Genomic DNA, 21,250 nt, shown 5'->3' with positions numbered 1-21,250 from the left:
GTTGCAGGTTCGATCCCTGGCCTCGCTCAGTGGGTTAAGGATCCTGTGTTACCCTGAGCTGTGGTGTAGGTCGCAGACTCAACTTGAATCCTGCATTGGTGTGGCTGTGGCGTAGGCCAGTGGCTACAATTCGACCCCTAGCCTGGGAACTTCCGCATGCCATGGGTGCGGCCCTAAAAAGCAAGAAAATAAATAAATTAAATTAAACTATAAAGAAGGTTACAAAACACTATGTACAGTGTGCTTCCACTTTTGTTTGCTTTAAAAAATATTTTATATATTTTGATATATAATATATAAATATACATACATTCTAGAATATGCAGCAATATGTTGATAATAGTTATCTGTGGGATTTCAGGTAATTTTTGTATTCCTTTATTTGTAATGATAATCATGAGCTTTCTTTCCTTTAGATTCACGGAGAACAATAACACTATTGTCCTTTTATGGAAAACATTAAAATGAAATGAAAGCATATTTCCCTCTAACCCAGTTCTGAAGTTATGAGAGTCAAATAGAAATGACTAAGAACTGTATCTAATAAGAATTTGCACAGTCCTGTCCGTTCCCAGGCTCTCCCTTGGCCCCCAGAGCCCGCCCTTAGTTGTCAGCCTGCGAGCATCCTAGGCCCCACAGTCCCAAGCTCTGATGTTCAGCCACTGCCAACCTGGCCTGAGTCCTCTCCTTGGGCTGGGCCTGAGTGGGGCAGAAAATGTGTAGCAGCTCCAGTTCCAGCTGCTGCAAAGCCTGGAAGGTGACCATGGAGCCTTGGGCATCTGTGTAAACTCTGGGGGAGGAGCCTTTCCCTCCCATTCTCTGCCTTCCCCTTCCCTCCCTCTCTTTAGCTTCATCCTTTATCTTTCCCTTCTTCACATCCTCCCTCCTTTTCTTCTTCTTTCCATTCCTTCTTCCTTCCTTCTCTCATTTCCTCCACATCTCAGAGCACTTGCATGCAAGGGACACAATGGTGAATCACCCACTGTCCCCCCTCAAGGGACCTACCTTCTGTCAAAGGAAGTAACTGAGTCCCAGGGTTCACTGCTGTGAGCTCAGAGTCCTAGAGGAGGGCTTCCTGGAGGAGGTGGTATCTCTGCTGAATCCTGACAAACTGGGAGGCATTGGTCCAGATAGAAAATGGCAAGAGCTCAACCCTCATGGGCAAGTCTGTTGTAGTTCCTCAAAACCAGCCCTGCCAAGAAGCTTTCCTTGGTTGGGGCAGGCTCCCTGGCCATCTCATGCCACTGCCTCCCTGGCAAGCCAGCTTGCCTGGCCCAACAATGGCAGCAGCCCTGACCGCAGGGCTTGGCTTGGGTTCCCTCCATAAATACACCTGAATCAGCACTCAGGTCTTCCCAGACGGTGCCAGCCCAACTGCTCCTGCCACACCCTGCCCAGGTTCTGCAGTTCTCATCAGCAGTTTGGCAGTTCTTTCTTATTTGAAGCCCAGATCCTTCCTGCTGCATTCAATCCAGTGTTCTTTGTTTTATCCTCAAGTTTTTTTGTTTGTTTTTGTTTTCTTTTTAGGGTCACACTTGCAGCATATAGAAGTTCCCAGGCTAGGGGATGAATTTTAGCACAGCCACAGCAAGCCAGATCCCCAACCCACTGAGCGAGGCCAGGGATCAAACCTGCATCCTCATGGATACTAGTCAGATTCGTTTCTGCTGCACCACAGCAGGATCTCCCAAAGATTTAAAAATAGAGAAAAACTGGTCTCCTCGCTCTTCAGTCTTCTAGAAAGGTTTGATTAGGTTTTTCTCTTGGTCATTGTTAAGCACTTGAAGCCATTTTAAGCAAAAGTGTGGGGGAGCAGGGATGTGTTTGGGGGTCTTTCTCATGACTCACCTCTGCCAAGGACACCTGCCATGTTTGGACCATAATATGATAAAAGGCCCATTCAGGACTAATAAGTCCATGTGGACTAATAAGTCCACCTGCCATGTTTGGACCATAATATGATAAAAGGCCCATTCAGGACTAATAAGTCCACTAATAAAGCCAGTGCCCTCTCCAAATTCCTCCTGATTTTAAAAGGTGTCCAAGTTAACATAGACCTTGAAGGGATCAATTTCAGGATGAATCACCATGGAAGGTCAGATGTGGAAGCCAAAGACCAGGATGAGAGGTTTGGAGTGAAAGCAGAGAGAGAGAGACCCACTGAAACCATTTAAAGAAAGAACACATAACATGCATAGTTGTGTGATAAAAATAGGAAATGTTAGGAGTTCCTGTTGTGGCTCAGTGGTAATGAACCCAACTAGTATCTGCGAGGATGCAAGTTCAATCCCTGACTTTGCTCAGTGAGTTAAGGATCCAGTGTTGCCATGAGTTGTGGTGTAGGTCGAAGATGTGGCTCGGATCCTGCATTGCAGTGGCTGTGATGTAGGCCAGCAGCTGTAGCTCCAATTCTACCCCTAGCCTGAGAAATTCCATACGCGGAGGGTTCTGCCCTAAAAAGACAAAGAAAAATAAGAAAAGAAAATCTCAGTAAAGTACATTCAAAAAAAGAGAAAGAGAGATGGTTGGAAGGGAAGATGCTGGAGGCAATCAGAAAGGAGTGTCCACCATGGAGGCTGATTCAGAAAAACTGGAATGAGATTGGAGGGGCTTTTATCTGATGGGGTGGCATGGAGCAGAATCCAGAAGAGCTGTTTGCATAGACATCCCGCCAGGGCCAGTACGGAAGAACGGACCTAGGGCTGAAGGAGCAGGGCCCACGGAGTGTGGTCTAAGGTTGGGGGATGGGAAAGATGTTGGGGTCAGTGTGGCCACAGAGGCATTTATTTCTCTCCTTCCTCTATTCTGTTATCACTGATGGTCCCTCTCAAAGTCCTTCGCACACATCCTGAAAGATCTCCAGGTCCAGAGCCCAACCCACCTTCCTGAAAAGGAAATTGGAGGGAAACACGTAGCTAAGTCGTCAAACTGGTCTGATTCCAGGCACTGATCAGCCTCCCTCCGGCAGGTTCCTGAGTCCCAAGGCCAGAAATCCTGGGGTGGGGGGGGGTTTTGAAAACAGACAAGTAAACATAAGCTTGCAAGGTAATGTGATAAGACCAATCTTAAATTCATTCATTCATCCAACGATTATTGCAAGCTAACGTGTGCCAGGCAGGCCCTGTTCGAATCTCAGAGTTGAGCAAAACAGACAAAAATCTTTGCTCTTTTGGAACTAACATTTTTTTCTTTTATATTGAAGAATGATGTATATACAGTGCAATGCATTAATCACAGGTGTAAAGCTTGATAAATTTTTACAAATGTGTACATTTAGGTATCCACTGTCCTAGGTCATAACTGTTTCCCGCTCCCCAAGGTAACCATTATCCTGACTTCCTTCACCAGTTAATTGACTTCCACCAATTAATTTTGCCTGTTTTTGAACTCGATAGAAATGGGGTCTTTTGCACCTGACTTCTTTCCTTTCTGTTTTTGAGAGCATATGGTTGCATGTATAGTTTTTCGTTTTTGTTTTTTTTTTGTTTTTGTTTTTTTTTTTTTTTGTCTTTTGTCTTGTTGTCTGTTTTTGTTGCTGTTGTTGCTATTTCTTGGGCCGCTCCCGCGGCATATGGAGGTTCCCAGGCTAGGGGTTGAATCGGAGCTGTAGCCACCGGCCTACACCAGAGCCACAGCAATGCGGGATCTGAGCCGCGTCTGCAACCTATACCACAGCTCACGGCAACGCCAGATCGTTAACCCACTGACCAAGGGCAGGGATCGAACCCACAACCTCATGGTTCCTAGTCGGATTCGTTAACCACTGCGCCACGACGGGAACTCCTGCATGTATAGTTTTTTTATTTCTATGTAGGATTCCATTGTGCAAATGATCAACAATTTGTTTATACATTCTCCAAGTGGTGGACATTTGAACTCTTTACAGTTGGAGGTTTTTAAGCTGCAAATGAGGCAGCAGGGGCTTTGAAGCATTCTTTGATAGGCCATTGATTAACATTTGTGGCTTAAGGGCTCCAGGCAGTAACAACCCCACAGGCCTTGTTTACTGTAGGGAGTGTACCTACCCCCAGATGGACATTAATCTCTAAGCCCCTATGACTCAGGGAAGAAAAGGGCAAAGAAACCAGGAGACTTACAGGACATTTCCACCCGTAGGACCCCTATTGGATAAGGACTGATAGTGGTAACTGGGCAAGGCCAATGGGAGAAAACCACATCTTTCTGGACCCCACGTTTGTACCCCCCCATCTTTAAGTGATAAAAACGGGGGGGGGGGTGTCTTCTCCCCCTCCCAGCTGTCCTGAGAGCTATTTGCTTTCCTGTGATAAAGACTTTTCTTGCTTGCTCCCAGTGTGTTCTCAAAGTCTATTCTTCTGCTCTGTGAACAAGAACCTGGATTCTGGTAACATCTTTCTGGAATCACTATGAACATTCTTCTTCTTTTTTTTTTAGGGTTGCACTCGCAGCATATGGAGGTTCCCAGTCTAGGGGTCAAATCAGAGCTGCAGTTGCTGGCCTACGACCCAACCTACACCACAGTTCACAGCAACGCCAGATCCTTAATCCACTGAGTGAGGCCAGGGATTGAACCCGCATCCCCATGGATACTAGTCAGGTTCATTAACCACTGAGCCATGAGAGGAACTCCTGAACATTCTTGTACATATCTTTTGGTGGACGTTTGCATTGATTTTTCTTGAGTATATCCTGTGGCATACCTAGAATATTTGACCCTTGGAATGGATCATTTTTAATGCTTCCAGTCCTCTGTACAACAAAATTATTTTCAGCAGTAATAATGAAATTGATGATAATAATAATAATTATGACAAGAAAAGAAATAAGGACAGTGATATTTTAATTTTATTACACTTCATGTATATGTCATTACGCCAGCAAAAAATTAAGAATAAAATAAATATTACCATACCCCCTAAAAAAGGATTAATATTTTCAAAGCATGTTAACTTTTTTAATTTATTTTTTTGTCTTTTAACTTTTTTTTAAAGGGGACAAAAACTTTATACTCTGTTTTACTGTGTTAAATTTTAAACATAAAAATGCCAATAATCACATGGAATCAAAGCATTAAACTAACTTAGGTTCTGCATCTTTGTCTTTAAAATCATTCGTTGTGCCACCATTATTTAATTCAAATATATAGCTGAATGCAGGAATATGTAACACCACAGGGAGTAGAGATAGGAACTGTGACCTGAAAAGACTTGCATGATTTTTTTAAAGTTTATTTTATTTTTTTTAAGTTAATTATTTATTTATTTTTAGGGCCACACCCATGGTATATGGAAGTTCCCAAGCTAGGGGTTGAATCAGAGCTGCAGCTGCTGGCCTGTGCCACAGCCACAGCAATGCCAGATCTGAGCCTCATCTGCAAACTACACCACAGCTCATGGCAACACTGGATCCTTAACCCATTGTGTGGGACCAGGGAACAAACCTGCATCCTCATGGATACTAGTTGGGTTTGTTACTGCTGAGCCACAATGGGAACTCCTTGCATGATTCTGAGCCTTTGGGAAATTACTCTAAAAACAAATGCTGGTCCAGTGGAACATTATACAGCCACAAAAAGGAATGGAGTTCTCATACATGTGACAGCATAGGTGAACTTTGAAAACATCATGCTAAGTGAAATAAGCCAGATATAAAGGACAGATACTGTATTATGATTCCACTCATAATGGTACCTAGAAAAGGGAAATTCATAGAGACAGAAAGTACATTAGAGGTCACCAAGGAATAGGGGAAGGTTGTGATAGAGAATTAATGTTTAGAAGAGTTTCAGTTTGGGAGTTGAAAAAGGTCTGGAGACGGACGGCAGTGATGGTTGCACAACATTGTATTATATAACTAATGTCACTGAATTATACATTTAAACATGGTTAAAATGGAAATATTTAGATTATTTGTATTTTACCATAATAAAAAAAACCTCACTAAATACAAACACAGAATCTATGTGTGTTGAGGACCAAGTGTATAACTGGACTTCTCTAAACTAACTTCCATGTACTTTGCAATGCTTACTTATTAAAGGAAATTTCTAATAAATGTGCTAAGTTGAAGCTTATATAGATGTATATGCATGTGTATGTTTGTATGTGTGTATATACATATACACACACATATGTATGTATATACATATACACTCAAAGGAATTGCAGGAATTATTTAGAACTTAAACCAAGAAAATATATTCTAGAGGGAGGGATGTTTATTTTATAACTAACATTGTTTAGACTTGTTGGTCCTGGGAGTTCCCGTCGTGGCTCAGTCGTTAACGAATTCCTAGGAACCATGAGGTTGTGGGTTCGATCCCTGCCCATGCTCAGTGGGTTAAGGATCCAGTGTTGCCATGAGCTGTGGTGTAGGTTGCAGACGTGGCTCGGATCCTGCATTGCTGTGACTTTGGCATAGGCCAGCAGCTGCAGCTCTGATTCAACCCCTAGCCTGGGAACCTCCATATGCCATAGGAGCAGCCCAAAAAATGGCAAAAATTACAAAAACAAAAAAATTTTTGGTCCTGGAATACAGTGATAATAAAGAAGATTGACTTTTAGTGATTTTTTTTTTTACTGTCCTAAATTCTGTACAATATCATACCCCCTTATTGCCTGCATACTGATTGAACTGAAGCTACCACCTCACCTTGGATGTATGGCAAGGCATGGAATTTCTGGGATAGAGGGTAGGGGTATACATGGTTTTTACTAGTTTATTTTCCCATCAGCAATGTAAAAGAGCTCCAGCTGCCCCATATCCTTGACAATTCTTTGTATTGGTCTTTCTAATTTTAGCCACTCTGATGGGCGCCTCATAGAATCCCACTGAGGTTTTATTTTGCATTTTCCTAATGATTAATGGTGGTGAGTTTCTTTTTATATGCTAACCAGCACTTTCAATAGGGGCAGGTTCTTTCTCAAGTCTTTTGCCCAAATTTGTGTTGGTTTGGCTGTCCTTTTCTTATTGAATTGTAAGAGATCTTTATATATTCAGGACATGAGTCCTTTGTCAGAGAATGTATTGGGAAAATCTTCTCTTGCTCTCTTACTCTCTTAATGATATCTTTTGATAAACATATTTTTGTTTTACTGAAGTCCAATTTACCAATGAAAAAAATTCTGGTGAGTGCCTTTTCTGGCTGCTTCAAAGATCTTTGGTCATGAAGATCCCCTCCCGTGTTTTCTTCCAGGGGCTTTATTAGTTTAATTTTCCCCTTTAGGTCTATGATCCATCTTGAATCAGAGACCTGTGATATGAAGAAGAGGCCAGACCTCATTTTTTCCCTTATGCTTATGCATGGGAAAAAAAAAAACACTTATTCCTCCCTAGACTTGCATAGGCATCTTTATTGTAAATCAAGTTACCGCATGTGTACCGATCTATCATGAACTGTGAAGGTGTCAATTTCCAAATCCCCAACTTCTCTATGTTCTTTTATTTTTTTTCCTAAAATGGATCTATTTGTCTCTGCAGTCAAACTTCAAGCCAGTTGTCCTTTCCCACTTCGCTTACCTTTCAAATTAGGCTAACCTTTCACTCGAACCCTGTTGGACTGTGGTCCGTCCGTCATCTAGACACGAGCAAACCACTGTGGACCCAAACAAAGGAGCAATTAGAAACTGCGCATTCCTGAGAGAGAGAGAGACCCCCTCAGCAAAGCACAGAGCTCTGGCCATAAATATTGAAAGGGTGGCATCTTATTCCATCTAAGGAACAAATTCTAGGTGACAAGGCTCTGTGCACTATCTATTTAGCTTAGAATTAGAATACAAAAGTGAGGTGGTTGCCATGAGGCTAGGTATTAGCACATCTATCTGAGCTGAAAAATGAATCCAGATTTTCCTTTGACAGATCGTAAGTCTAATTGGGCTGCCTGGTTTGACAGTGAATTCTGGCTTTGCCAACTAGCTTAATATGGCAGACATTTCCCATAAATTAAATAAACCAAAACTGCAACTCTGAGCTTCTGGAGAAAATACACACAACACTCAGGAAATTATATTTTTGCAGCTATTAAAATTATGATAAAAATTTGGATGTCAACTTAAAAATATGAGAGTATGTAGTTTTCCAAAATTCTTTTAGGGGATGCATAGCATGAAAAATTTGAAGAACACTGATCTGGTGTTCAGCGATGCGGTTGTAGTTCAGCAGAAATGAGCCCGACTAGTATCCATGAGGATGCGGGTTCTAACCCCAGCCTTGCTCAGTTGGTCAAGGACCCAGCATCACCATGAGCTGTGGTGTATGTAGGTCACAGACGTGGCTTGGATCCGGTGTTCCTGTGGCTGTGACATAGGTCACTGAGTATATCTCCAACTTGACCTCTCGCCTGGTATCTTCCATATGCCACACTTGTGGCCCTAAAAAGCAAAAAAATAATGAAATTAAAATTAAAATTAAATTAGGAGTTCCCATCATAGATCAGTGGTTAGCGAATTCAACTAGGAACCATGAGGTTCGGGTTCAATCCCTGGCTTCGCTCAGTGGGTTAAGGATCTGGTGTTGCCATGAGCTGTGGTGTAGGCCAGCAGCTACAGCTCTGATTAGACCCTTAGCCTGGGAACCTCCATATGCCTTGGGTGTGGCCCTAGAAAAGACGGGGGAAAAAAAGACAAAAAAATTAAAATTAAAATTAATTAAAATGACAATAAATGAAGAACACTGATCTAGGCCACTGTTCTCACTTCTGGTTGCAGTTGGGATCCCTTGGGGAGTTTAAAAGATGATGCCTGGTCTTAGCATTGGTCCAATTAAATCAAAGGTGCTAGGAATGAGTACTTTTTTTTTTTTTGGTCTTTTTGCCATTTTTTGGGCTGCTCCTATGGCACATGGAGGTTCCCAGGCTAGGGGTCGAATCGGAGCTGTAGCCACTGGCCTACACCAGAGCCACAGCAACGCAGGATCCGAGCCGCGTCTGCAACCTACACCACAGCTCACGGCAACGCCGGATCCTTAACCCACTGAGCAAGGGCAGGGATCGAACCCACAACCTCATGGTTCCTAGTTGGATTCGTTAACCACTACACCACGACTCCAGAAATGAGTACTTTTAAAAGCTCCCCAGAGGTAGCCAAGCTAAAAACACTTGCTCCCTCCTCACCCTACATGGTCCCTCTGTTCTCACACAATCTAAACCCCTCTCCCTTCCTTATCTCCAGCACCCAAGCCCGTCTTCCTGACCAACACCTATGGCTAACTCCAAGCCTAGAAGTTACCTCTAGATGTTATCAGCAGGCTTTTCAAACACAGCATAAGACACCAGCCTTGGCAACTTTTTTTTTGTTTTTTTTGGCTTTTTAGGGTGGCACCTGCATCATATGGAGGTTCCCAGGCTAAGGGTTGAATCAGAGCTGCAGCTGCCAGCCTACACCACAGCCACAGCAATGTGGGATCCAAGCCATATTTGCAACCTACAACACATCTCACAGCAATGCTGGATCCTTAACCCACTGAGCGAGGCCAGAGATGGAACCTGCATCCTCAAGGATACTAGTTGAGTTTGTTACCGCTGAGCCACACGGGGAACTCTCCAGTGTTGGCAACACTTTTGATGATGCATCAGTAGAAAATGTGGGAGTGTGCACCTCAAAATATGTGCATTAAAAAATAAACCATGGGAGTTCCCGTCAAGGTGCAGTGGTTAACGAATCCGACTAGGAACCATGAGGTTGCGGGTTCGATCCCTGCCCTTGCTCAGTGGGTTAATGATCCGGCGTTGCCGTGAGCTGTGGTGTAGGTCGCAGACTTGGCTTGGATCCCACATTGCTGTGGCTGTGGCGTAGGCTGGCAGCTACAGTTCCTATTAGACCCTTAGCCTGGGAACCTCCATATGCCATGGGTGCAGACCTAAGAAGACAAAAGACAAAAAAGAAAAGAAAAGAAAAGAAAAAAGAGTTGAAAAAAATAAACCATATATAGCACTTATTATTATGTCTATAAAATAGAAAATGTAAAAGTAGGCAACTATAAATGAATATAAATACATGTTCTAACATTTTCGCTCCACATCCTATGGATGACCTCTGTGCTTTTGCACATGCTGGTCCCTCTTCTGGAAATTCCCTTCCCCCTTTGTCCTTCATTATGATCTTCCACTTATCCTTCAGGACCCAGTCCTCTGAGAATCCTCTACAGGTAGACCTTTCCTACCTCCATGGAGCCCCCAGGGGCTCTGCACAGGCCTCTACTTTTACAACTGCCAAGCTATGTTAATTTGTATTTTGGCCACACCCGGGGCATGCTGAAGTTCCTGAGCCAAGGATCGAACCCATGTCACCACAGCAAACTGAGCCACAGTAGTGACAAGGCCAGACTCTTTTTCCTTTTTTTTTTTTTTTGCCTTTTTGCCTTTTTGTCTTTTCTAGGGCCTCACCCGCAGCATATGGGGGTTCCCAGGCTAGGGGTCTAATCAGAGCTGAAGCCGCCAGCCTACGCCACAGCCACAGCAATGCCAGATCCGAGCCATGTCTGTAACCACACCACAGCTCACCGCAACACCGGATCCTTAACCCACTGAGCAAGGCCAAGGATTGAACCCACAACCTCATCGTTCCTAGTTGGATTTGTTAACCACTGAGCCACAACAGGAACTCCAGGGCCAGACTCTTAATTTGCTGAGCCACGGGAAAATTCCAGCCATTGATGTTTGGATGTCTCTTTCTGCTACGAGCCCAGGGACATGTTGAGAGCAGCACCTAGCACAGGACCTGACTCATGGTAGTTTTGGAATAAATGTTTTCGTTTTTGTTTTTTGCTTTTAGAGCCACACCGACGGCATATGGAGGTTCCCAGGCTAGGGGTCTAATCAGAGCTGTAATTGCTGGCCTACACCACAGCAGCAATAACGCCAGATCCGAGCTGCATCTGCAACCTACACCACAGCTCACGGCAATGCCAGATCCTTAACCCACTGAGTGAGGACAGGGATTGAATCCACAACCTCATGGTTCCTAGTTGGGTTGTTCCTCTGTGCTACAACGGGAACTCCTTTTTTTTTTTTTTTTTTTTAAAGGGCTGCATCTGTGGCATATGGAAGTTCCCAGGCTAGGAGTCTAACTCACTGGCCTATCACAGCCACAGCAACACCAGATACAAGCCATGTCTGTGAGCTACAGCACAGCTCATGGCAAAGCCAGATCCTTAGCCTGCAGAACTAGACCAGGGATCAAACCTGCATCCTCATGGATACTAGTTGGGTTTGTTTCTATTGGGCCGCAATGGGAACTCCCAGGGATTTTTAAGTCTGAAAAGCAGCATATCCATGTGGGTTGCAGAGAGAACTCCAGCCGCCCTGCGTGGCGGAGGAGGGGTTGATCCCTGTGCAAGTGGCTTCTCTTTGTCCTCCAGTGTCTGGACCTGAGGCCTGGTCAGGAACCCTGAGGCTACAGCAGAGATCTATCAGAATTCCTCAGAGCAGCTGTGTGTGTGTCCGTATTTCAAGTGGGGACACTGAGGCACTGGGAGGGGTGACCTTCCTGCGGCCTGCAAGTGATGAGCAGGGCCTGGCTGCCTCTGGCCACTCTCACCTGGTGCAGCTGCCACTCACTGGACTCTCCAAGGAGGCAGCTGAGGCAGAAACAGAGGTGAGGGCAGTGTGGAGGAAGAATCTGGGTCCAGCCCCTGCCCTTCCCTGCAATGCAGGAGGACTCTGCAGAGGTAGTATAGAGCTCACGCCAGAGCTGGTCCACCTGCCACCTCCAGAGCAGGCATAGCCCTCCAGCCAAGAGCAGAGCTATGCCAAGAGCTGCCCTTTATCTTAGGACAGAATATAGATGCTTTACCCCAGTAACTCTCAGCCTCAGTGATTTTGCCCCCCACACAAGTGCCCACCAATGCCTGGAGACGTTTCCAGTTGTTTCAACTGGGAGTGGATGGTGCTACTGGCTCCTGGTAGAGGTCAGAGAGGCTGTGCCACACCCTGCAGGACAGGACAGCCACACCACAGAGTTATCAGATTGAAATGTCCCTAATGCCAAGGTTGAGAAATCCTGCCCACATCTGCCTTCCTCCACATGCCTCCTCAAGCAGGTCCTTCAGGCCTGGCAAGCAACAAGCTAAGTCAGCGGGTCTAACGTCTTCATGACTGAGATCATGACACCTGCTTTTCCAAATCTGCCATCCTCTAGCTGTGTTACTTTAGGCAAGGGATTTGACCTTGCTGAGCCAGAGTTTCCACCTTGTTTAAAAAAAAAAAAAATCCCAGAGTTCCCGTTGTGGCTCAGCGGTAACAAACCCAACTAGGATCCATGAGGACATGAGTGTGATACCCAGCCTCGCTCAGTGGGTTAAGGATCTGGCATTGCCATGAGCCGTGGCTGTAGGCTGGCAGCTGCAGCTCCGATTGGACCCCTAGCCTGGTGACTTCCTTATGCTGTGAGTACAGCCCTAAAAAGAAAAAAAGACCAAAAAAAAAAAAAAAAAAAATCCCTCCTGCACGGTCAGCCATTGAAAGGAGGAGACAGTGATGCCCAGGGAAGGCCCAGCTCTATGCCTGGGTCCTGGGAGTGCCCAGTGCCAATTTCACAGAGGCTGTTGCTGTTGCTAGTCTCTGCTTCTGCCTTCCCTGGGGCCTTGCAGTTTGTCTGTGAGTCTTTGGACCCCTGAGCCCAGAGCATACTTGGCAGTGATGTGAGATGCCCCGCCCATGAACCACGCCCACCAAGAGAGTAGGGACGGAGTCTCAACGTCTTGGTGCCTGGTACAGGGCCTGGCATGCAGTGGGTGCTGAATCCCTGGTACATGCTGTGCTGTACAGAGCACAGGGAGAGACCCGTGGACCATACAGACTCTGAGCTGTAATCAGGCAGAGTGTGTGGGTGGAATTATCTTTGAGCCTGTGACTCTGTGCTTCTGTCTGAGGCCTTGGAGAGGCTGATATTTGCAGCAGACATAGAACGCTCCCAGTGACAGCTCCACAAGGGGTTTTCCGCAGAGTTTTAGTTTATGAAGTTTCAAACCTATAGAGAAGTTGCAAGAATGATGCAATGAACATGCACCTGGATTCACCATTTTTACTTCATCTGTCTGTCCACACACACACACACACACACACACACACACACATTTTTCAGAACCATTTGAGACTTAATTTCATGACATTTCACCTCTAAATGCTTCACCAGGCAACCTCTCAAAATAAGAATATTCTCTTATTCAACAATACAATAATCATACTTAAAAATTTTTGATTCTAGAGTTCCCATTTTGGCTCAGTGGGTTAAGAACCTGACTAAGTGTCCACTGAGGATGTGAGTTCCATCCCTGGCCTCATTCAGTGGGTTAAGGATCTGGTGATGCCGTGAGCTGCTGTGTAGATCACAGACATGGCTTGGAACCCACATTGCTGTGGCTGTGGCATAGGCTGGCAGCTGCAGCTCTGATTCAACCCCTAGCCTGGGAACTTCCATATGCCTCGGGTATGGCCCTAAAAAGACAAAAAAAAAAAAACCTAAAAACAAAAAAGAAAGAAAGAAAGAGAGGGAGGGAGAGAGAAAGGAAAGAAAAGAAAAGAAAAGAAAAGAAAAGAAAAGAAAAGAAAAGAAAAAAGAGATTAGGTCAAATGCTTTGTGAATTCCCTGGTGGATTAAGAATCCCTGGTGGGTTAAGGATCCAGTGTTGTCACTGCTGTGGCTCAGGTCTCTGCTGTGGTGCAGGTTTGATCCCTGGCCTGGGAACTTTCACATGCAGCAGTCACCACCAAAAAAAAAAAAAAAAAAAAAAAAAAAAAAGTTGCCATAAAAGAGAGAATTTTGCTGAAAGCTGCATCCTCTCCCCTTACACCATGGACAGCCACACTGGAGACCACGTGCCCCATGAGCGCGGGGTGGTGGCACCATCTGCACCTTTGCTGGACTGAAGGGAAAGGGGCATGGCCAGAACTGCTTCTCTGGGCCCCAAACCCCACCCTCAGCCCTGTGCTTCTGGGGAGGGCATGGGGCTCCCCCTGGCAGATTTTTCAGAGAGCAGCAGAGGAGAAAGTTGTTATCCACCATCACAGAGGCAACACCAATTATGTTTATGATATTTTTCAATTTACAAAAGACTTTTCCATTTATTTCCAGTAGCAGATAAGAGCTACCGTTTCCTTAAGCACCTACCACGACCTTCTGTCTTAAAGCATCATGGGCCTTAGGGTCACCTGTCTAGTCCTCACAACCATAATGAGAGGCGGGTACTCCTGTCATCCCATTATATGGATGGGAGAATGGAGACACAGAGGTTAAGCAGCTTGCCGAGGGTCACCCAGCTAGGAAGAAGTAGCAATGCTGGGACTTGAGCTCTGGCCCCCTTGTGCCCCTGAGTCAAGGTGTGAAGCCCCATGATGCATGTTCTGCTTTGAGCATCATGGCAGGTCAGGTGGCAAACAGGGCAGACATGAAGGTACTGAAACCAAGTACCAGACCCTTTTGCGGTTTGCAGTAAAGGGCCTTTTCTTCAGCCCCCCAGGCCTCCCCTCAGTCTCAAAAGGCTGACTCAAGAGTTAACGATTAGCTGGAGTTCCCGTTGTGGTGCAGTGGAAATGAATCCGACTAGAAACCATGAGGACTCGGGTTCAATCCCCGGCCTCGATCAGCGTGTTAAGGATCCGGTGTTGCCATGAGCTGTGGTGTAGGTCGCAGACGCGGCTCGGATCCCGAGTTGCTGTGGCTGTGGTGTAGGCCGGCAGCTGTAGCTCTGATTGGACCCCTAACCTGGGAACCTCCATATGCTGTGGGTATGGCCCTAAAAAAAAGACAAAAAGAAAAAAGAGTTAATGATTAGGATATATTGTTATAGCTAAAAACTGGTTAATACAGCCTCCATTATATTATGTTCTGCCTTGGCCCGCTAGCTTGTTACTAATATTTGCTTTCTAGTTAGAATTATATTGGAGTTCCCAATCGTGGTGCAGTGGTTAACCAATCCGACTAGGAACCATGAGGTTGCGGGTTCGATCCCTGCCCTTGCTCAGTGGGTTAAGGATCCGGCATTGCCGTGAGCTGTGGTGTAGGTTGCAGACGTGGCTCGGATCCTGCATTGCTGTGGCTCCAGCATAGGCCGGTGCCTACAGCTCCAATTCGACCCCTAGCCTGGGAACCTCCAAATGCCGTGGGAGCAGCCCTAGAAAAGGCAAAAAGACAAAAAAAAAAAAAAAAAAAAAGAATTATATTGCACCCAGTGTCTGGCTGTTTACAAAGATCTCTTCCTTGCTTAATTGCTTTCTTACTCATGGTTACTTTCAGTTAGGAGTTATACTGCACTCAGTGTTTTCTTTAGTAACTGGAACACTCCTAACACCCCATCCTTAGAAGCAGTCCAGGGAGAAGGTCAAGGAACAATTAACCCTGATGACCAATAGAAACCATCACTGGACTGACTAACGCCGGATTTGGCGACTCTGAAATGACCTATGGATGCAGAATAATATAGACACCTTAATCAATAACCCTGTCTTCTGAGCTAAACCTATGAGCCCCCTTTCTATCCCCTCTCAAGACAGGACATAGTTTTGAGGCATTAGCCTGCTATGTCCTCCTTTGCCTGGCAAAGCAATAAAGCTGTTCTTTCTCTTCCTCAAAACTCTGTCTCTGAGACTTAATTGGTGCCGGTGTACAGAGGCTGCGTTTTCAGCTACAGTACCCACTCGCAGATGGAGGAAATAAAACCAGAAACGCTGCATGTTCTGACCAACCTGTGGAACTGGGACCAGCCCCAAGAAGCTCTGAGTCCTGGCTTGGGGGCCTTGCCGTAACTTCAGACTGCTTGTGGGACTGATGCCAAAGATGCCGGGGGTGTTGATGGTGGCATGCCAAGAGGGATGGGAAGAGGGCAGGGCAATGGCAGGGAGTGTCCCTGCTTGACTCCCTCAACATGCCTGGAGCAGGGAGCCCCTGGGGCCTCAAAGCAGAACAATTTGACCCCCCTTTGCCCCCAAACCACAACCTGTCTCCTGCCTGCCCATGTGGCTGTCACGCCTTGCCTCTCTTTGGCAAGGGAGGAAACCCTCCTGTCCTGGCCACCCCCGCTCATCATCCCTGCTTGTCAAGGCACCCACATCTTAGGAGGAAGTGGCAGGCTCCTCTGGCAACCCCTCGCCAGGCCCGATAGACCCGAGCATCCGGTTTCTTGAACTCTGGTCTCAGAAGCCAAGCCCAGGATCAGGAGGGAGCCTGGACTCATCTGGTGGGAAGTGCATGAGACAGGAGAAGGCAGAGGGCAGAGGCAGAAAGATCTACCTCTGACCTGCTCTGCAAATCCTAGATCAGTTTGCCTCTTCCATGAAGCCCACCCTGATCACCCTGGTGCCCACCAAGCTCTCCTCAACTACATAGGAAAGTGCTAGATTCTGTTTTAACCCCTGGAGGAAACATACTTGTGCCTCTGCTCGTTTAGTACTAACTAGGGAGCATCTTTGTGCAGCTCTTTGGGCCTCATACTGGGCTGTGTATGCAGCAGGTACTCGGTACATGTTTTGATGGGCTAAATAAATAAAAAAGAATTCATTTATCCAACCATCCATTCATTCTGAACATCATTAATGAGCAACTACCTTGAGCTAGGCTCCCTTCCAGGGGCCCTTGCCCTCAGGGGCTGACATTCTAGTATAGATCAGACCAGAGACAAATGCATAAGCAGATACTGTGACGCCAGTGCTGGGAAGAAAGAGTGAGGGAGTGAATGAATGATTGAATGAATGAACTGAAGATGGGGGGAGGAGGAAGTGGATGCCGGGCCCCGGGGTGAACTCCCATTCCCCTGCCATCACCCTGGGAGGACAGGTGCCCGGCAGAGAGTCACCCAAGGTGGGCAGCCTGCCAGCCTGGCCTTATGTTAGCTGGAGAGAGGATATTCCACGAGGTGTTATTTTCCCTCAGCTTTCGGAGCGGTGGCCATTTCCCCCCAGAGGCACGAGAAGTTAAAACTGCTGGGCACTCAAGGGAAAGGCTGGGCTCAGTCTCCCACAAAGATCGAGGGCATTCATCAAAGGGGACAGCTGCCTTGGGACATTCAGAAAAGTTCAGTAGCATCAAAATGCTGCCAAGGATTTCCCATCGTGGCTCAGGAGTTAAAAAATCCGACTAGGAACCATGAGGTTGTAGGTTTGATCCCTGGCCTCACTCAATGGGTTAAGGATCTGGCGTTGCCGTGAACTGTGGGGTATGTCACCAACGCGGCTTGGATCTGGCATTACTGTAGCTGTGGTGCAGGCTGGCGGCTACAGATCTGATTGGACCCCTAGCCTGGGAACCTCCATATGCCACGGGTGAGGCCCTCAAAAGACAAACAAACAAACAAACAAAAAATGCTGCCAAGGAGGCCATGTCCCCCCCTAAGGTCAGGGGTGAGCGGGGACTAGAGGCAGCAGATGAATCTTTTCTTCCTTCCTTTCTTTCATTGCTTTGTCCCTCCCTCAGTGTGACCTTCCCCAGCCACTGTGTCTACTTTACACTCCCAGCCCTCTCTCTTCCATTTCCCATTTTCTTCTTCTTTTCTTTAGGGCCGCACCTGAGCACATGGAAATTCCCAGGCAGCTGCCAGCCTATGCCGAAGCCACAGCAACGACAGATCTGAGGCATATCTGTGACCTACACCACAGCACAGGACAACGCTGGATCCTGAACCCACTGAGCAAGGCGAGGGATTGAACCTTCGTCCTCATGGATACTAGTTGGGTTCGTTACTGCTGAGCCACAGCGGGAACTCCCCCATTTTATTTTTCTCCGTGGCACTTCTTACCCTCTAACAAACCGTATACTCTACTTATTGATTGTGTTTGCTTTTGTCAATACCCCCCCAAACCCCAAATGCAAGTTCCAGGAGGGCAGAGATTTACCTCTTTTGCTCACTGTTTTTTTTTTTTGTTGTTGTTGTTGTTTGTTTGTTTTTTAATTTATTTTGACTTTTTGCCATTTCTTGGGCTGGAGTGGCATATGGAGGTTCCCAGGCTAGGGGTCAAATTGGAGCTGTAGCCGCCAGCCTGAGCCAGAGCCACAGCAATGTGGGATACGTGCTGCATCTGCTACCTACACCACAGCTCATGTCAACGCCGGATCTTCAACCCACTGAGCAAGGGCAGGGACCGAGCCTGAAACCTCATGTTTCCTAGTCAGACTCGTTAACCACTGAGCCACAACAGGAACTCCCTGCTCACTGTTATATCCCAGTGCCTAGAACAGTGCCTGGCACACAATAGGTGCTCACAGACTATTATTTGGAGTTCCCATCGTGGCACAGTGGTTAATAAATCCGACCAAGAACCATCCGGCGCTGCCATGAGCTGTGGTGTAGGTTGCAGATGAGGCTTGGATCCTGAGTTGCTGTGGCTCTGGCATAGGCCAAGTGCTACAGCTCCGATTAGACCCCTAGCCTGGGAAACTCCATATGCCGTGGGATCGGCCCAAGAAATGGCAAAAAGCCAAAAAAAAAAAAAAAAATACTATTATTCATCTCTTCCTTCATCTTTCTGAAACTCCCTGAGTGTTGGTTCTGTGCCCCTCCTGGGCTGGTGGGCAAGGGGGAGAGTCATCAGAAAGACCTTCTCCTCTCTCAAAGGAACTCATGGCCCCCTTGGGCATGGATGCCTCCAAAAACCTGTGTGCCCCCCTGTCATCCCAAAGCTCCCCAGCCCTGGCTCCCTGCCATCCATTCACCACTCACACACCACCACCACCCCCGCCCCCCGTGTGCTTAGATGTCTTTCCTGTGACAGTGAGTGCGAGTACCTGAGGGCAAACCTTCCTTCTGCTTTAGGCTCTGCCCAGTGTGGGCAAGCGGCCTGGTGCAGTGAGATCAGGCAGCAACAGAGTTTGAATCTCAAGCATGTTCCCTGGCTTCTCTGAGAATTCAGTTTCCTCACCTGTAGATCCACCTTGCAAGGGTTCTGCTGAAATTAGAAGCTGGCTAAAGAGTTTGGTCACAGCACGCAGCAATAAAGGCCCCTCTTGCTGGGGTCAGCTGTGTCTTGACGAAGGCTGCTTCTCATGCCAAGGGAGAGGGGCCATCCTGGGGCCCCGCACTGACACAGTAGGGCCAGCACTCCAGTCCCCAGCACCCTGACTGGGCACTCAGTCTCATGTGTTCACCCAGCAATCGTGACTTCCACAAATCTAGGATTCAAACTGGCCACGACTTTTTTTTTTGCTCTTTAGGGCTGCGCCTGAAGACCATGGAAGTTCCTGGCCTAGGGATCGAATTAGAGCTGCAGCTGGAGTCTACACCACAGCCACAGTATCACCAGATCTGAGCTGCATCTGTGACCTACACTGCAGCTTGCGGCAATGTCTCATCCTTAACACAAAGTGAGGCCCGCATCCTTACAGACAGTATGTCGGGTTCGTCACCTGCTGAGCCACAACAGGAACTCCAGGCAATGACTTTTTAAAACCCTGGGCTGGTGAGGGTTTATGGCTGCCACTCTCACACCTGGCTCATTAGGCCCGTGCTTTGTTCAAGAAAATCTAGTGATGTGTATCAAAACAATTCAGCCTCTAAGAATTCACTGAAACCTGTGCAAAGACTTATATACCTGGATGTTCACAAAAGCATTATTTATAACACCAAACAAATAAAAAATAACCTCATTGTCCTAACACTAGGGCATTGGCTAGATAAAACATACGGTATATCCTGCCATTAAAAATGATGTTGTAGGAGTTCCCGTCGTGGCACAGTGGTTAACGAATCTGACCAGGAACCATGAGGTTGCGGGTTCAATCCCTGGCCTTGCTCAGTGGGTTAAGGATCCGGTGTTGCCATGAGCTGGGGTGTAGGTCACAGATGTGGCTCGGATCTGGCATTGCTGTGGCTCTGGCATAGGCCGGCAGCTCCAGCTCTGATTGGACCCCTAGCCTGGGAACCTCCATATGCCGCAGGAGCGGCCCAAGAAATGGCAAAAAGACAAAAAAAAAAAAAAAAAAAAAATGATGCTGTAGGAGTTCCCATCATGGCACAGCGGAAGTGAATCTGACTAGGAACCATGAGGTTGCCGGTTCAATCCCTGGTCTCTCTCAGTGGCTTAGGATCTGGCATTGCTGTGGCTGCGGTGTAGGCTGGCAGCTGTAGCCTGATTAGATCCCTAGCCTGGGAATCTCCATATGCCGTGGGTGCAGCCCTAAAAAGCCAAAAAAAGAAAAAAAGAAAATGATGTTGTAGAAGAATTATGTGGTAAGATCTTTACAAAATATTAAATAAAGCAGCTATAAATCAATGTTATAGTATGAAGCTCTCTCCTCTTTCTCATATTGGGGTTGCCTCTAGGTGGTGGGATTACAGAGGCTTTTTAGTTTATTTTTTGTATTTTTCTGCATTTTCTTTTCTGAATGATGTTTTTTACAAGAGAAATTAGAAATCAAATTTATTTTGACAAAATATGGACTAAGCATAGACTCAAGTTCTGTGGTTAAATTCTATCTTGACTCATGTCAAGATCATGTGTATTAACCAATAGATAATTCCTGATTATAGCTAAGTGAACCTGTGAAAAACACTTAAACTGTTTCCACAGTCTTTTTTTAATCTTCCTTCCTTCCTCCCTCCGTCCTCCCTCTCTTTCTTTCTTTTCTTTTCTGTGTGTGTGTGTGTGTGTGTGTGTCTTTTTAGGGCTGAACCCATGGCATTGGAGGTTCCCCGGCTAGGGGTCAAATGGGAGCTGTAGCTGCCTGCCTACACTACAGCCTCAGCTATGCTGGATCCCAGCAGCATCTGCAACCTACACCACAGCTCACAGCAACACGGTCCTTAACCCGCTGAGCGAGGCCAGGGATCGAACTGGCATCCTCATGGATCCTAGTCCAGTTGTTACCGCTGAGGCACGAGGGAGCTCCTTTAATATGTTTTTCTCTTAATGCCCTTTTCTTTGGGAATGATGCTAATTTACAGAAAAGTTGCAAAGAGAGTACAGTTTCTCTGTATAGCTCACACTAAAATGCATAACCAGGGTCCCTTTGTCACAACTAAGAAACCAACATGGGTACATCACTATTAACTAAACCTCAGAGTTGATTTAGATGTCTCCAGTTTTCCCTTTAACATGCTCTTTCTGTTCCAGGATACAACCCTGCGTAACATATTGCATTGTCCTGTGTCTCCAGGCTTCCCTGGACTGTGATGGTTTCTTGGGTTTTCCTGGTTTTTCATGAACCCTGTATGAATTTTGTAATCAAGGAAAGGAAGGAAACAGGATGATGATGATGATGTGATGATGATGATGATGATTTATATCCGCGAATGCCGTCGTTTTTATCGCGGCGGGAGGCAAAGGATAGGCTTTTTCTTTCTCTGTTCA

Source organism: Sus scrofa, chromosome 7 (assembly GCF_000003025.6).
Source record: "Sus scrofa isolate TJ Tabasco breed Duroc chromosome 7, Sscrofa11.1, whole genome shotgun sequence".
Lineage (NCBI taxonomy): Eukaryota > Metazoa > Chordata > Mammalia > Artiodactyla > Suidae > Sus > Sus scrofa.
Note: the sequence above shows the minus strand (reverse complement) of the source record.